The sequence below is a fragment of the Polyodon spathula genome, chromosome 19 (genome assembly GCF_017654505.1).
Source record: "Polyodon spathula isolate WHYD16114869_AA chromosome 19, ASM1765450v1, whole genome shotgun sequence".
Lineage (NCBI taxonomy): Eukaryota > Metazoa > Chordata > Actinopteri > Acipenseriformes > Polyodontidae > Polyodon > Polyodon spathula.
The window spans coordinates 12,054,803-12,070,236 of NC_054552.1; the positions used below are offsets into that span (position 1 = coordinate 12,054,803).

Genomic DNA, 15,434 nt, shown 5'->3' on the forward strand with positions numbered 1-15,434 from the left:
TATTGAACAGAAAAGGGGAAGAATATATTTGAAAATGTGTTGATATATTGGGTAAAATTCCACCGATAGTTGAAATTGGTTTCGTTTGCTCAGGCTGAAGGTGTATGGGTTGTATTTTTCTACTTGCATAGCGGAGTGTTCTTGAACATTGTGTTGCGTACATCCCATGTTATCAGATATGATGTATGGTAACCACTGGAGGAGCCTGATGTGCAGGCTGTGTGTTATTGGTTAAAATATCAAATGAAAAGGCGACTCCTTTGTAGTTCTCTGTACTGCAAAGGGCTAGCCAATCCGCATGACGACACTGTAAACTATGAAGATTTCTATTGAATAAAAACTACTCGTAAGACACGGTGAAATTTTTCTCCTCAACCACACCTTACAAATACAAATAAAGTAACATTTACAGAAGGGCGCAATTTGCAATTAATATTTAAAATAACGTTAACGTAATGAAATTATTCCCTCCAAGCAAATTCATAGTTATATTAACGAAAACAGCTCAAATTCATAGTACCTCCCAGCCGATTTTAATAATCGCAGTACAACACTTTGCCAGAATCTACTAATATACCTTTTATTAATCCAATAAAATAGTATATTTACAATTAGTGATCACAGATTTGTTTTTGTTTTTACCGTACTTTTAGTTTATAAGTAAAACATTGAAATTCATGAGTACCTTCAATGTCGTCAGGTAACGAAAGTTACACCTTTAAGTGAAAATGCAGTTTGTTCAAAATTTGTACGTCGTCTTGCCCCCATGCAATTACCTTTAACAGCTGCCCTGGTAATTCTGTTATTATAATCTGAACGGAGTATTATACATGTTATAAATATTGGGTCTAATGAAAGAGATGTTAATTAAAAGGTGTGTTCATTGTTTTCTCTGATTTATTATGGCTTGTATTTTGAAGGTTACAATCCCCCCCCCCCCCAAAAAAAAAAAAAAAAAAAATCATAATCATTGCAGATAAACACTTGGTGATAATCGCGTAATTGTATCATTTCAGATCATGACACACCAAGTGTAGTGCTGCATTCAAAATAATTTGGATTTGGATCAGTGATGGTAATTCTTGCCAAAACTAAAACACAATTGATATTCTTACTGCTAGTTTTAACATTCAGTTTATTTTGTTTGTATGATACACTTTTTTACCATTATTACCTGATACAACGTATGAAAAGTCTTTTCCGAGGGCGGTGTGGAGCAGTGAATAGCGTCTGTTCCCTGGAGAACAATGAGAGGCTGCTGAGCTTCATCTCCCTTGTGAATTACCATGCTTTCTTTCCAGAGCAACACAGTGCTGTCACATGACTTCAAAACAGAGCACAATTGAGGGAGTTTTCATTGGCTACCTTCGTATTCAAAGCATCCGTACCCATGGCAACAAAAAGAGTCCCCTCATTATTTCTACGGGAACGTGTCATATCCTGGCTCGCGTCTACAGGGAGAGCTTCAGGTGGAGGATTTGGAGAAGCGGTTCTTTATGTGACTTACAATAGCGCCAAGGGGTGAGTGCAAGACTGCTTTCTTCTTCAGCGCTTTGTTTTGTAAACTGTATAAGAGTTATGTTATTTTGTTGTGGAGTGATCACATGACAATTATAAAGAATAAGGCTTTTCATAAACTTGATAAATCATTTCGATAATTGTATAACCAGGTTTGTATTGGTTCTTATATTGCAAAGTATTTGACTATGAGTAAGATGGCATGAAGAAAATATGAATATGTAAATACCTGTGTATAGCTAGCTTATTCACTTTTTGCTAGACCAGAGACCTGTAGGTTGAATCTACGAGAGAGAGAGAGAGAGAGAGAGAGAGAGAGAGAGAGAGAGAGAGAGAGAGAGAGAGAGAGAGAGAGAGAGGTGACATCACAATCCCATCACAGGGTTGGAAGGAGAGAAAGGGAGGGTGAAATAGGGAAGGGAAGAGGGTGAGGAAGAGAAGAAAGGACGAAGAGAGGGAGAAAGGGAGGATTTAAAGTTAGAGGGAAGCGGAAACATTAGGAGAGAATATTTAAAATGTACATTTCATTTGTAATACCGATGGTACACAGTAAACCACGTGTTATTACTAACGCTTTCGTATTATATGGTTTAGTTTAAAATATTAAAATAACAATTTCGTATGATCCGTTGCAAAGAAACGTAACGTGAAGGCCATTCATGAGTTATTTTGTGTTTTGATGTTTTATACGGTTTTAATGTATAAAATGTACATTTAATTTGTAATACCGAAAAGTCACAGTAGACCACGGCGATGAATAAATTAATAACTTAAAGTGTACATAAGGACCTTTTTATTTTATTGTGTTACATGTTCCCATGTGTTGCTACAACTGTTTACGTAACGAGTGTGTATTGTTTTAATAATTTTTATTTTACATTTGTACCACTTTTTTAAACTTTTAAATTGCATTCCCTGCCTCAAGATGGCTTTTCCCAAGGGACTTTTTCAGCCTGAAAAAAGAAACAAGGACCAGGGGTCACAAATGGAGTTTAGAAAAAGGGGCATTCAGAACAGAAAATAGGAGACACTTTTTTACACAGAGAATTGTGAGGGTCTGGAATCAACTCCCCAGTAATGTTGTTGAAGCTGACACCCTGGGATCCTTCAAGAAGCTGCTTGATGAGATTTTGGGATCAATAAGCTACTAACAACCAAACGAGCAAGATGGGCCGAATGGCCTCCTCTCGTTTGTAAACTTTCTTATGTTCTTATGTTCTTATGTTCTTTCCATGTTTCCATGGACCTCTCAGAAATGACATTTCCCATCATCCTCCTGCTCACTGGTAAATCCATCTCAGTTACATATGTGAGCAGGAGGATGATGGGAAATGCAGTTCTGAGAGGTCCATGGAAACATGGAAAGCCATCTTGAGGCAGGGAATGCAATTTAAAAGTTTAAAAAAGTGGTCAAAATGTAAAAAAAATACTTTTGGGGGCCCTGCGCTCAACCGGACTGCCGTTAGATTGAATGTGCCATGAGATTGAATGTGTTCGTTACGTGCGTGCCAAACGTTCAGGGGTGCAAAATTGGCACGGTGGTGCTAGATTCTAGTCACAATGTATCTATCCATCCTTCCTGCAGAAATGTTGGGTTTCTGTCCCCACAATATGCCACTCATTTTAATCAGAACACCAGCACTGTTGCAGGAGGGAGCATGATATTTTTATATGATCTAAAAATATATTGCTGCGATATGGACAACACGGCACGGGACACAACAAAGGTAAAGTAATGTGTTTCTTGTAAACACTGCAGGGAGTTCTAGAACATTTTACCCATTTACCATTTATAGATACTGTGGCCATATGGTAACAGTTTAATCATCATCACTCAGTATGATTAACCAACGTTTGATGTATGTTAATGTTTAATTAGTGTCTTTAATAAGGCACTGTGAGTTGAAGTGGCTTTAAATGTGAAATGTCAGATCTCTATTAGACCTCTCTTCTAGGTTGCCTGTTCATAAAAAAGCAGCAAGTCACTTCCACCTCTTAGTGATTGCAGTCAATCACTGAGTGGTCCCTGATAATGAGCACTGTAGATGTGATTGAGGGTCGATTCAATCCTGGCACCTCAGTACAAGTTTATTGTCTCACTCACCTCAATAGTAGGTAGCCCAATAGTAGGAATTTCTAATGTATCACATACTGTCTTACAATGCAGTAGGTACACTTGACTGTCTAATACAAACAACTATTAGGAATTTAAATATATTTAATAAACAAAATATATTTAATAAACATTATGAGGCGGTAGAGCCTCAAATAATCCAGGTAATTACTGAACAGGTGCCTGGTGAGCTCAAGCAGACACCTTCAGAGCTGGACTTTGTCCCCCAGAGGCCGGTAGCTTGTTGACATCCGCTCTCCAGTTCTTGGGTGTAAGAAGCAGTTGGCGTGGTCGTGGGACATCGAGGACATCTACTGACCTGACCTTCAGTTCTCTGAAATGTGGGGAATTGGGCCAGTGAGGCAACATAATTGGACATTCTACACTGGGAGACAACATGCTGTGTTTTTTCACACAGACACTATTCTTAAGGATTTGTAGATATGGTCAATTGATTAAAAGATGTTATTCTGTAATAAAATCATCAAGTAAAATATGCAACCATGCAAAAACTACAGAGCTGGTAGTAGGTACTTGGTTAGCAGTTTTGAAGACTTCACAAAATACACTATCCATCTATTTTTGTCTTGGCTAAATATGATGTAAAAATATAAACTACAAATATATGGAAGAATGCTTTTACATGACATTTTTTTTGCTTTGCTCGTGCGGCCATTAAATAGACCGATGCGCTTGTTGAGACCCTCGTTATCATAATTGCGGATCATTATTTGTGCATGTTGCATTGCTCTTAAGCTTACATAGACTGCAATCCAATTTTAATTTTGCGTCCGCAATTATTTGCACTGCGCCTATATTTACATCATCCCCTTAATGTGATACTGTAGGAAGAATATGTACTCATACAGATGAGTGTAACATTCGGTGAACTACAATCAGCTATGTTGTACTATACCTCCATTACGATACAATGTAAAGAAAATAGCTTGAATCACATTATTAATTGTTCACCTCTAAAAACAGTAAAGTTGCAGCTTTACTATCCCATTGTGACTGAAACTGACTGGAGATGCAGTATATGTCCACAAATCTGTTGTAAAAAGGCTTGTATATTAATTGCCAACATAATGTGGGTTCCAAAGACTTTATTGGGAGAGCACACCGTATTGGGAGGTTGTGGCAAAGTGGTTGGTAAGGGGAACAGATGTCGCGGTGATGCGGTGCAGGAGTGATGAACAGACAACAGAGATTCAGTGAATAAGTGCTTTATTGCTCTTTTCCAGGTCTGGCGACCGTCAAAAATAATAAATCCCCGGCAATACACAACAATGTGTAAAGCACGGGGATAATGAAAACAAGGGCACAGTCCTGAACAAAAACAACGGTACGGTCACCAGTCCTGGGTGATCGAAAACGTGCAGGTGCTCAGTGCAGTGGTGCTCCGGATAGTGCTCTCCTTTCGACAGCTCCGGAGATGTGCGTTAACTGTCTAGTGCTGAATACAAAAACAGACAGTTACACGGACAGACACAACAATACAAAACACGAACACAATCCACTCTGAGAGCTCCTCTCTCAGTCCTTCTCTCTCTCCACTCGTTTAACCCAAACGAAGGAAAAGATCAGCGTTACCCTGGCCCCTATATGTAATCCCGCATGATATCTAGGTAAACGGTTGCAGCTGCCTTATTACTTCCTCTCGTTTACCTTTCAAATCAATACGGTCTTACAACAGAGTCGCGCTTCCCTCCAGGCTGACCCACTTCCCTGACCCGGAAACGAACTGTCAGGCCAGCCCTTCCAGATACTTCTCCTCTCGTTCTTTAGCGCCCTCACAGGTTGGGAGGAAGATTCATCACCAGAACTCATTTTTCCGTCACAGAGGTGTACAGAGCAAAAAGGCATAAGGCAACATACAGAAGGCATTCACTTTGTTACAAGCGCTTACATTATTTAAAACCTAGAAATACTGGTACAATTAATTCAATGATAAACTTTGAGTAGAAGTCGTTTTTAATGTCTTTGAAAGATGGGTAATTCAGCCCTCTTAATTAAGTAGCCACAAACACTGTCAGACTGATACAAGTGACTTCTTTTTTGTCCAACATTAAACAACCTGCATGGAAAAAAAAAGTGCCAATAAGTTGCACATTCCATAAAACCCAGTGAGACCTGCTGTGTGAAAGATGACACACAATGTACTTTAAATCTCGGAGTAATCCGCCAAGACAAGTCCTTTGTTCTTCTGCAAGATGATCTAATGAATAAGAAACTGTAGGACAATTGTGGCTGCGTATCTACAGTGAAGTCAGAGGGGCAAAGGGGGGTTGTTAAATCTAGCTGCAAGTTTCCTTTTCTTATTAACAGCCAGTATCTTAATTAATTCCTCCCACAGATGCAGTTTCCTGGAACAAGTAATTCAAGTGTATAGTTTTAAATTCCTCAGTGAAGAGGGAAACAATAGTCAGCTGAATGGGGTATATGGCATCATTCTTTCCATTTCAGAGTAATACTGAATTTAATTCCAAAGCTCAAAGGTTCACAAAATTCCTTTTCTGTGATGTCGAAGCTGACGATTGACCTCCCAATTTATGATGAATATTTCTAGTGATGGGGATATGTTGGAGGTTGTCACAGAGTATTTGCATTTTCTGTAAATCTTTAAAATAATGGCTGCAAATTCATATACATTTCAATAAAGTTTCATAGAATTGCTTTGTTGTTATTTTGTTATATCAGGGCTTGAAACTTGCACAAGCCCTGCACCCACTCCTGGGTTTTATAACTTCTCTTGTTTGGGTATATTATTGAAATGACCAGGTGCCAGGAGTTTGAACTTTCAGGCCTATGGTAAATCTGCTCTGAACTGATTGCATTTATCGCAGCATGAATAAGTCACAGCTGAGTCTGTAGGTTTACAAAAAGAAGTTGTTCATACAGCTGTAAGCGAGGAACAGTTTATTTATTTATTTATTTATTCAATTTTTAAAAGTTTTTAAAAATTTAGTAGTCACCAATTGATTTGACCCCGTTTTTTTCCCAATTTTGAAATGGCCAATTATATTTAGGCTCAGCTCACCGCTACCACCCCCGCGCTAACTCGAGAGCATCGAAGACGAACACATGCTGTCCTCTGAAATGTGTGCTGTCAGCCGACCGCTTCTTTTCACTCTGCAGGCCCGCCATGCAGCCAACCCAGAGCAGCTTACCAGCAAGTCCACAGGCGCCTGGCCATTCTACAGGGGTCGCTGGTGCACAGTCAACCAAGGACACACTGGCTGACCAAAGCCCTCCAGTCAATGGGGTGCATGGAACTTCTCCTTAGATCTCATGATTTTCTCCAACTCTGGATGCAGTTGGCTTAAGACAACTACAACGTATCCTGCAAGTGGGAATCAATGAAGGTTTTTCTGGGTCTGTTCTTGTTGAGTTTCGTCAAGCTAAATGTTTGCTCACAAATATATGTGCTTCCAAAAAGGGAAAGCATCCTCTGAAAATGCTTTCTTTTTTCTGGGTATTTGTCTGAATCTGCGTATTTGTAGACGTCTTGGAGTGGAACAATGCTGTATTTTTCTTTTAAAACTGAGTCACACTGAAATTCAATCAACTGCATTTGCAGTTCATCTGGTGCATCATCAGCCTTGAAAGAAAATGGGTGTGAAAATAAAGAAAAATCTTTTTTGCTGGCACGAAAATCTGTAAAACAGCTTTGGAACTCCTGCAATAGATCTTTGATAAATGCAGTGTACTCAACTGCTTGTTCACTTGTGTTGTCTGTACTGTTAATTTCTTTAAAGCTTGAGAAGTACATGAAGTTGCCAGCTGAGAGTTGGGGTAATGTGTTACTGTAATAATATTACTTTTGGCAATAACGAGGTAATATAACGAGGTAGTATAACAAGTTTGATTTTTAATGGGATTAATAATATTAAAGTTAAGGCCTTTGCACACTGGATCCTTTCCGTCATTTAGAATCCGTCTTCCGAAAAAGTCGTCTGTCAATCCATTGCACACTAGATGTGTTAATATTGTACTTCAGAGCACTGGTGTGCAGTGGAGGCTTTGTAGTAAATATACCTAGTTTCAGTATTATAAAAAATAAATACAATTCTGTTCATTCTTACATAACTTTGAACACAAACGTTAAATCTCATGTAAACTTAATGATCAGCAAACACTGATGGAAAATGTTTGCTATTTATTACGTTTCTACTAGACTGCAATAATTTTGTTACACAATACATTTAAAAAAGAAAAAACAAACATGATATTATACAACAAGGTTGTTGTAGCATCAGGAACCGTATGACCAATATTTAATTTTTCAAACACTTGCTCCTGTAATTATACACACACACACACACACACACACACACACACACAGTGGTTTGCAGAAGTATTCACCCCCTGCAAAGTTTTCATATTTTGTTGGCAACTGAGCGTACTTCACGACGCTTTCAAATTAGACTTTACATGTAGGATCTACACAAACTACTCTACATTGATAAAAAAAGCTTGAAAGACTTTCAAGCTGCAACTAACATAGTGATCCAACAAAGCAGCCACGAAGACCAAGGAGCTTTCAAAACAAGTCAGGGATAAAGTGGCAGAGAGGCACAGGAGAAGGGTACAAGAACATTACAAAGGTGCTCTCTGCAAAGTGAAGTCCATCTGTGGACTCAAATGCATCATACCACCCAGACACTACCCAGATCAGGTTGCCCAAAAGTTGCTTGTGCGTGTTTAGCTCACTTGGCAAAGAAAAAAAAAACAAACTCCCCCACAGTTGTAATAAAGCTTGTGATTGGCCAACGGCACTGTACGAGTTAAAAACATTGTAGACAAGTTACAGGTAGCTAAAAAGTGGGACGTACTTGGAAGCAGGAACCATCATGCAGACCACGTTATATACTGGGTGTACGTTATATCCCAGGTACTTTATAGGTGAGTTCCACCGTATCTCTAAATGAACAGGAAGTTATTTTGAGATATCTTAAAATGAATTACAAATATCTCTAAATGAACAGGAAGTAATTTTCAGCTATCTTAAAATTAATTTCAGGTATTTTAAAATAGACAGGAAGTTATACTGGGATATCTTAAATTGAATTTCAGATATCTGAAAATGTTTTAAAGATATCTGAAAAACATGGTCGATATCATTTAAAACCCCATTTAAAGATATGTGGAGATCATTTTCAGTTACCTCTAAATGTATTTTAGATATCTTTAAACTATTTAGAGATATCTTCAGATATTTTAAGATGTCTTCAAACATTTAGATACCTCTAAATGATCATTTGGCTTGCCGTACGTTCCTGTAACCAAACATTGCTGGTGCAATTCCAGCCGCCTTCTCCCATGCTAGTCCACACTCATCTATTACCCTTGTAATGCACTCAAACAAATCAGTCCTCTTTGTATTAACCCTGTTAAGGCTCTGCATGCTAGCCAATTCTTGTATCAAGTTTTTCATTAACACCCCTTAAGAAAATCAAAGTTGTGCAGTATCAGATATATTCATGCCCGCATCTTATACTTTAGTAACCACAGAAAAATATTTAGCCTTTTTACACACCTGCTCAGATAATATCCTGGCACATCTTCAGTACCATAAGTAATTGTGTTTCGAGAATAGCTGGTGATGGAGAACAGATCTTCCTTTGCTGGGCACACATTTTCAGCAGCCAGTGTTAGAAATTCTTTTACAAATCCGCTGCTGTCAAACAGTTTACCGCTCTTGCAAATGAACTCTGCAGTGCCATAGCTCACACAGGTGATAGTTTCTTGAGTGTGAGAGCCTCATGTAAGTATATTTTAAATGGATTTCAGTTCCTTGGTGTTCTCTTTCCGTTACGGCCTGTATACTTGGGAGTATGACACTGCATGTTTGGTTTCATAATGTTGTCTCACATTGTACTCCTTCATTACAGCAACGGCTTCTTGACATAATAGACAAACAGCTCTTTCTTTAACTTCTGTGAAAAATAATATGTGACTTTTTAATTGTTATAGCCACTAACATATTTTTTAATATATAGAAACTCAACAAATTGTGTTTTTGAATCTGCAGTTTTTATAATAGATTTGCATGCCAAATTTAGCCCACATGTACTGAAGATCAAAGGACATCCTCTGTAATCGCTGTCTAGCAAATCACTTCTTTGCATCTGGTGAACCTAAGTAGATACTGAGAAGCTACTGAACCCTTGAGGCCAGAGTTGACAGCTTGGGTGTCTCTGTCTGGCCTGGCTCCTGATCAGGGGTTGCTTAGTATTCTGGGTGTCACATGGCATTCTTGGGATGAAGGAGCTTTTTTATATAACCAACTTGTGGAACAGAGAAGAAGAAACTGCATGCTCTCCTGGTGCCTTGCTTACTCTAGAAGGTTTTAACCATTGTTGCAAATCAGTGCCACCCAACAATGCTGCGCGTATACTGATGGGGATGGCTACTTTCAAGATTACAGTGCACCCACTCACCGTGCCAGAATTGTCTACCAAATGGTTTAAGGAATCTTCCACCTCTATTCCCAGATCTCAATTCAACTGAGCAAGCTTGGGGTGAATTTGAACAATGCATTTCTCATCACGATCTCCTGTATACCTCACTGCACCGATTGCGTGAAACGTAACCCAAGGTAAAACGTGACCCAACTTGATATTAGGAACAGGTTCTAATAAAGCAGTGTATAATAATCTGAAATTCTTAAATTGAATAATGATACTGTAGTAATGTGTGCATTTGTACCTTGTTTTACCTTGTTTAAAGTGAAGCACCTTCAGGGGACCTGCAGATCTAAATCAGTACAGTCGGCGCCACTTTATCGGCACGCCTTGGGAGAAGGAAAAATATCCTGAATAGTAATGCAGCTGTCCCAGTTAAACGAGAGGTGTTGAGACAACCTTAGTCATACTTTTCTGTTTCTTAATGAAAAGAAAAATAATGAAATCACATCACATTATGATTACATGTTAAATACATCGTTTAAAATATGAGCCAATGTTTTTTTTTAATTCCTCAACAAAATTAATCGTTGTTTTTTATTTCTACATGAAATGAAAAAGAATGAAATCACATCTCATCACAAGACGAGGCACCTGCGATGTTGACATGGCAAGCAACAGCAGCCTGAGAAACCACAGGAGACTCCTCCTCCAAGAGTTCAACGTGGTTTACACAAGTCACAGCGTAATCATGTACTCACTGCACTGTGCTATGCAACCTGTCTTGCTCTGAAAAGCGATCTCTGTTCACCATTTGAAAGCAGTATGTACCAATTAAACAAAATAACGTCCCAATTAAACAACATAAACACCCTTGGGAAGAATCGTCTCCCAGAGTTGCTTCCCATTGAAGCAGAAATCCTGATCAGTACCTGATTAGGTGGCGCAGACTGTATAAAATTTGCCAAGTAAAATCAAGAAAATGTAAAATGAGATACAGTATGAAATTGCTTAACTGTTGGTTTCACATCTATGCTCTGACTTGCTGCTTGCTAAGATAATGAGTGTTTTTCTTTTCATATTTTCCCAGCAAGTCACACAGAGGTCTTAATTGCTCTGTTAAACCACATCTATAGCATGAAGCACTGCATTATGTTTTTTTATTTTCTAGTTGTGAACAGTGGCACTGGAACGATTTTTAAAGCGGCGGTGCTGAAAGCCATTGAACATATGATAGAAGCCATGCAAAGCCAAGCACCCCTGGTTCCAGTGCCCTTGGTTGTGAATATAGTTGACCCCCCCCCCCCCCCCCCCCCCCCCCCCCCCCCCCCCCCCCCCCCCCATGGTGGGTAATTGTGCACCTGTAACCACATGTGATGAGATTTTCAAGAGGAATTGCACATGACCTCCACTTTAATAATGAACACCCCAAACAAAAGCCACTGATACCAGTGCATATCTACACAAGAGGCTACACTCAGTGCTTCAGAAACACTTGGAAGACCCAGGCATAACCTAGTAGTTTGTCAGCCATCACTGATAACAGAGCGATAGCAACAGCTAACATTCTCCGCAAGTATTCATCTGGAGAAACTGTATGTTTTAATCAGCATAAGAAGCATGATTAAGAAAGCTTGAAAAAATGTTGTCATTTGTTTTTTCCTAGCTGTGTACCCTCCACTTGGTACAGCTGAGCTGAGAATTGGTACAGAATTTACCCAGCTGCTATAAAGCAACAGCATGGCTTACATCATTTAGATTCATGTAGGACTGTAGACAATAACCAATTAGATTTCACAGTAAGGGCATGCAGAAGTAATGATTAACTTCTCAGGGACTTTTAGAAGAAATATTCCAGAAGTTACCAATGTCCTTCCTCTTTAGTATGCATACATTTCACCAATAGGGGTACATTGTTGTGCAGTTCATCATCACTTGTCCACACTGCATACATAACTGTAAACAGTCAACTAAACCAAATTAAAGTGATTGCAACTCACAAAATAGTTACTTCTCCTGGATGCACATCCATTCATTATATAGGTTTTGTAAAATGTGTATTATAAACTCTATCCTGACTGATAAAAGGGCAAATCACTCCCTGTAGTACAGAATTCCTCTGTGCCATTCTGAAAATAAATAGTTTTAAGAGCCTTTGGTGTTTGAATGGATATTTTGTTGCCGCTGCCCCCGGTCTGTCCGTTCTTCTCCTCTGGTCGTTTGCATCTCCTGTCCCACAGGGTCTCTTGTGCACTGCCGGTCCGGCCACAGGGTCCCTTGTGCATTGCTGGTCTTGTCACAGGGTCCCTTGTGAACTGACGGTTCTGTCACAGGGTCCCTTGTGCACTGCCGGTCTTGTCACAGGGTCCCTTGTGAACTGCCGGTTCTGTCACAGGGTCCCTTGTGCACTGCCGGTCCTGTCACAGGGTCCCTTGTGCACTGCCGGTCCTGTCACAGGGTCCCTTGTGCACTGCCGGTCTTGTCACAGGGTCCCTTGTGAACTGCCGGTTCTGTCACAGGGTCCCTTGTGCACTGCCGGTCCTGTCACAGGGTCCCTTGTGCACTGCCGGTCCTGTCACAGGGTCCCTTGTGCACTGCCGGTCTTGTCACAGGGTCCCTTGTGCACTGCCGGTCCTGTCACAGGGTCCCTTGTGCACTGCCGGTCTTGTCACAGGGTCCCTTGTGAACTGCCGGTTCTGTCACAGGGTCCCTTGTGAACTGCCGGTTCTGTCACAGGGTCCCTTGTGCACTGTCGGTCCTGTCACAGGGTCCCTTGTGCACTGCCGGTCCTATCACAGGGTTCCTTGCTTTCGAAGCAGGCCGGCATTATTTGTCTTTGGTTTCATAGCAGATTTGTTAAACTTCTCAGGAGACCCAAAGCTTGTGTCAGTTCTGTCTCAGAATGGTGACATTGCAGAGAACTCAAGTAGTACACATAAAATACACATAGAATCATCAATAATTTAGACATCTACAAGCTATTACCAAGAATAATACAGTAGGAAGTGTATTTTGTCTGACAAGATTCAGCATTGGAAACAATAAATAATAAGTTATACCAGAACTTGTAGTGCCTTTTACCCTACAAGGTGTGTGAAGCAGTGCTGTAATGGATACTGATGGAACCCTGCATGGAGAATAGATTATTTTATACAGTGGTTAGGACACTCACTTAGGAGCTTCTGTGTGATGCACACACTTTACCCAAGGCTGATCCTGAGTATAATGACAAACATAACTATAGGTCTAGGGAAATCTCTTTAAAAATGACAAACGTGTCACTGTGACAGATCAGCATTGAGATTTTGAGATTTTTTCCTGTCATTGCTTTTAATTTAGTACCTGAAGAAACAATATAATCTGAAACAAACAGGTTTCCTTATTGGCTCTGTCTGCAGCACCTAGGGGTGGAACGACTACAAATTTCTGTCAAAGAGTCGGGGAAAAAATAGTCAAATAAGTATCCTAGTTGGCATTTTAAAAATATAAATAATTATTTCCTGTCTGGCAAGGAACCTCCTCTGAAGTCCCACGGCACTTAGTGATTAAACAGGTTACTAGGATCCCTTACATAATACTAATTTGAACTGACAGAATACTGGAAGCCAGAGATACAATGCGTATTGTAAGTTTGAACGGATTCCTCTTCCCACAGGTTTGAAATTTGTACCTAGGTTTGGAATAGCTGCACCACCCACCCCTCTCCCATACAGAAGGAAAGACTAACTAACTTGTTTTAAAGAATAGTTTTATTGCACAAACCGTATCACCCCCCCCCCAACCCCCCAAGTCCAAATAAAACTCCACTAATTGTAACTAGGAACTAACGTATCAAAGAAATAAAACCCTGAGGTACTCCCTCTTTTGACCTCTTATTTTTATTACAGCACATTTAAACAAATTGTTTATTAAATTTGAGAGAAAAGAATATGCATTTTTATGGGAAATCTGAATAATTGTCACTGCTACAGGTTGTATGGTAATTTTATATTTTCAATTAGGGGACAGGTTTTTATTTGAAAGCATATTGTTGTAAATTGCGTAGGTCCCATTTTCATATGAACTTCCCTTAACCAACAATAGAATCATAAATAAATAAATAAATACTGATAGAAACAGAGTTATGACACTTGAACTAGTATTTGATAAAGAGCTTAAAAGAGCTGGCCTATAAAATAAAAAAAGACAACAAAAACAAGTTATTTCCCGTCGGCCACAACCTTTGACCCTAAGGTAATCAATTATTTTTTTTTTTAATTGTTGTTTCTGAATGCTGTAAAACAGATGCCAGAAAGGAGACAGCAATGGAAAATGTTACTTCAGAAGCAGAACCTGTAAATTCAGTTTCCCCTCATCATAAATTGCAATGGCTTTCTAAACAATGCGCCATGGCAACAACAACACCACGCACAGCTGTTGGCCCTTGAAAGCTATTTGCAAACAGAGGATATCATAGACAAGATGATGACCTCATTAGCAGTCAGGAAGTACTCATTATTTGTCAGTTTCACCTGTGAGTTCCCAGGTTTAGATACCTTACATGTGTCTTCAGATAAGAATCACAGAGGTTCTAAAGAAATAGACATGGACAGACAGACTTTGTCATTTAGACAGGCAGAAGCAATTTGTCAAGTGTATGATTTCAGGTTCCATTTAAGCTTGCTAAGCTACCTGAAAGGGGAGGGGAGGAGCACTGTTAGCTCAGCAGGGCGGGGCTGAGTGAGAGAGTTGGTGAGAGATCACACTGCATTCATGTGTAGTCAGGCTGCTGTCAGCTAGAGTGAAACAACCCATGACTTACAACATTCCTGTGAAAACTGCTGTCAGAGCAAAACAGTAGGAAGCTGCTCCTTTGTATACTGTGGCTCACTTTCTCTTAACCATATTTGAGTTTTGACTGGCTAAATTATTTGTATTTATTTAATATTAATTTTTTTCCGTGGGAGAAGGACAGTTTGGGAGCAAAAGAACAACTCTGGAATTTCCGAGCAGGCAAGTGAATTTCTATTCCAGAGCTTCTTGAATTCACCTGATCACATATCTGTAAACCCATGTCTCCAACAGGAGAGAGTGCTTCTATCTTTTCCAGCTTTGGCTGTTTGGTTTTAGTGTTTGTGTTGCTTTAAATCAACCAGCTCGTCACTAGGGAAGAGTTTCAGGGCTTTAAACTGTGGTACTCAGAAGTATACTGTTCAGTAACTGGCATCAAAATGATTCAATAGTTACTTATTAGTTCAGTTATCACAGCGTTTCCTTTTATACCATTCATGGCATACTATGTAACTGTCTGAATATTATTTGTTATAATATCTTTTTTTTTTTCTCCAAAGTGTAAAGTGTATTTGTCTTTAGCTTTGGACTTGTTTTTACACAATATGAAACTATGGATGACTGAG

General features: G+C 39.5%; 1 protein-coding gene and 1 long non-coding RNA gene across 2 annotated transcripts in view; both read left to right on the top strand.

Annotated features, from left to right (window-relative positions):
* The first annotated feature begins 1,429 nt into the window (after nucleotides 1-1,429).
* LOC121294772 lies at nucleotides 1,430-10,699 on the top strand. The gene is made up of 3 exons (XR_005946826.1): nucleotides 1,430-1,521; nucleotides 10,129-10,232; nucleotides 10,660-10,699. It is a non-coding gene; the product is annotated as an uncharacterized LOC121294772 (long non-coding RNA).
* A 3,670-nt stretch (nucleotides 10,700-14,369) lies between these two features.
* Nucleotides 14,370-15,434, top strand: part of LOC121294770 (ras association domain-containing protein 8-like) — a 39,011-nt gene continuing 37,946 nt past the window's right edge. The window contains exon 1 of the mRNA XM_041218849.1: nucleotides 14,370-15,030. The gene's annotated coding sequence lies outside the window, so the exon portion shown is untranslated. The remainder of the gene's footprint in view (nucleotides 15,031-15,434) is intronic.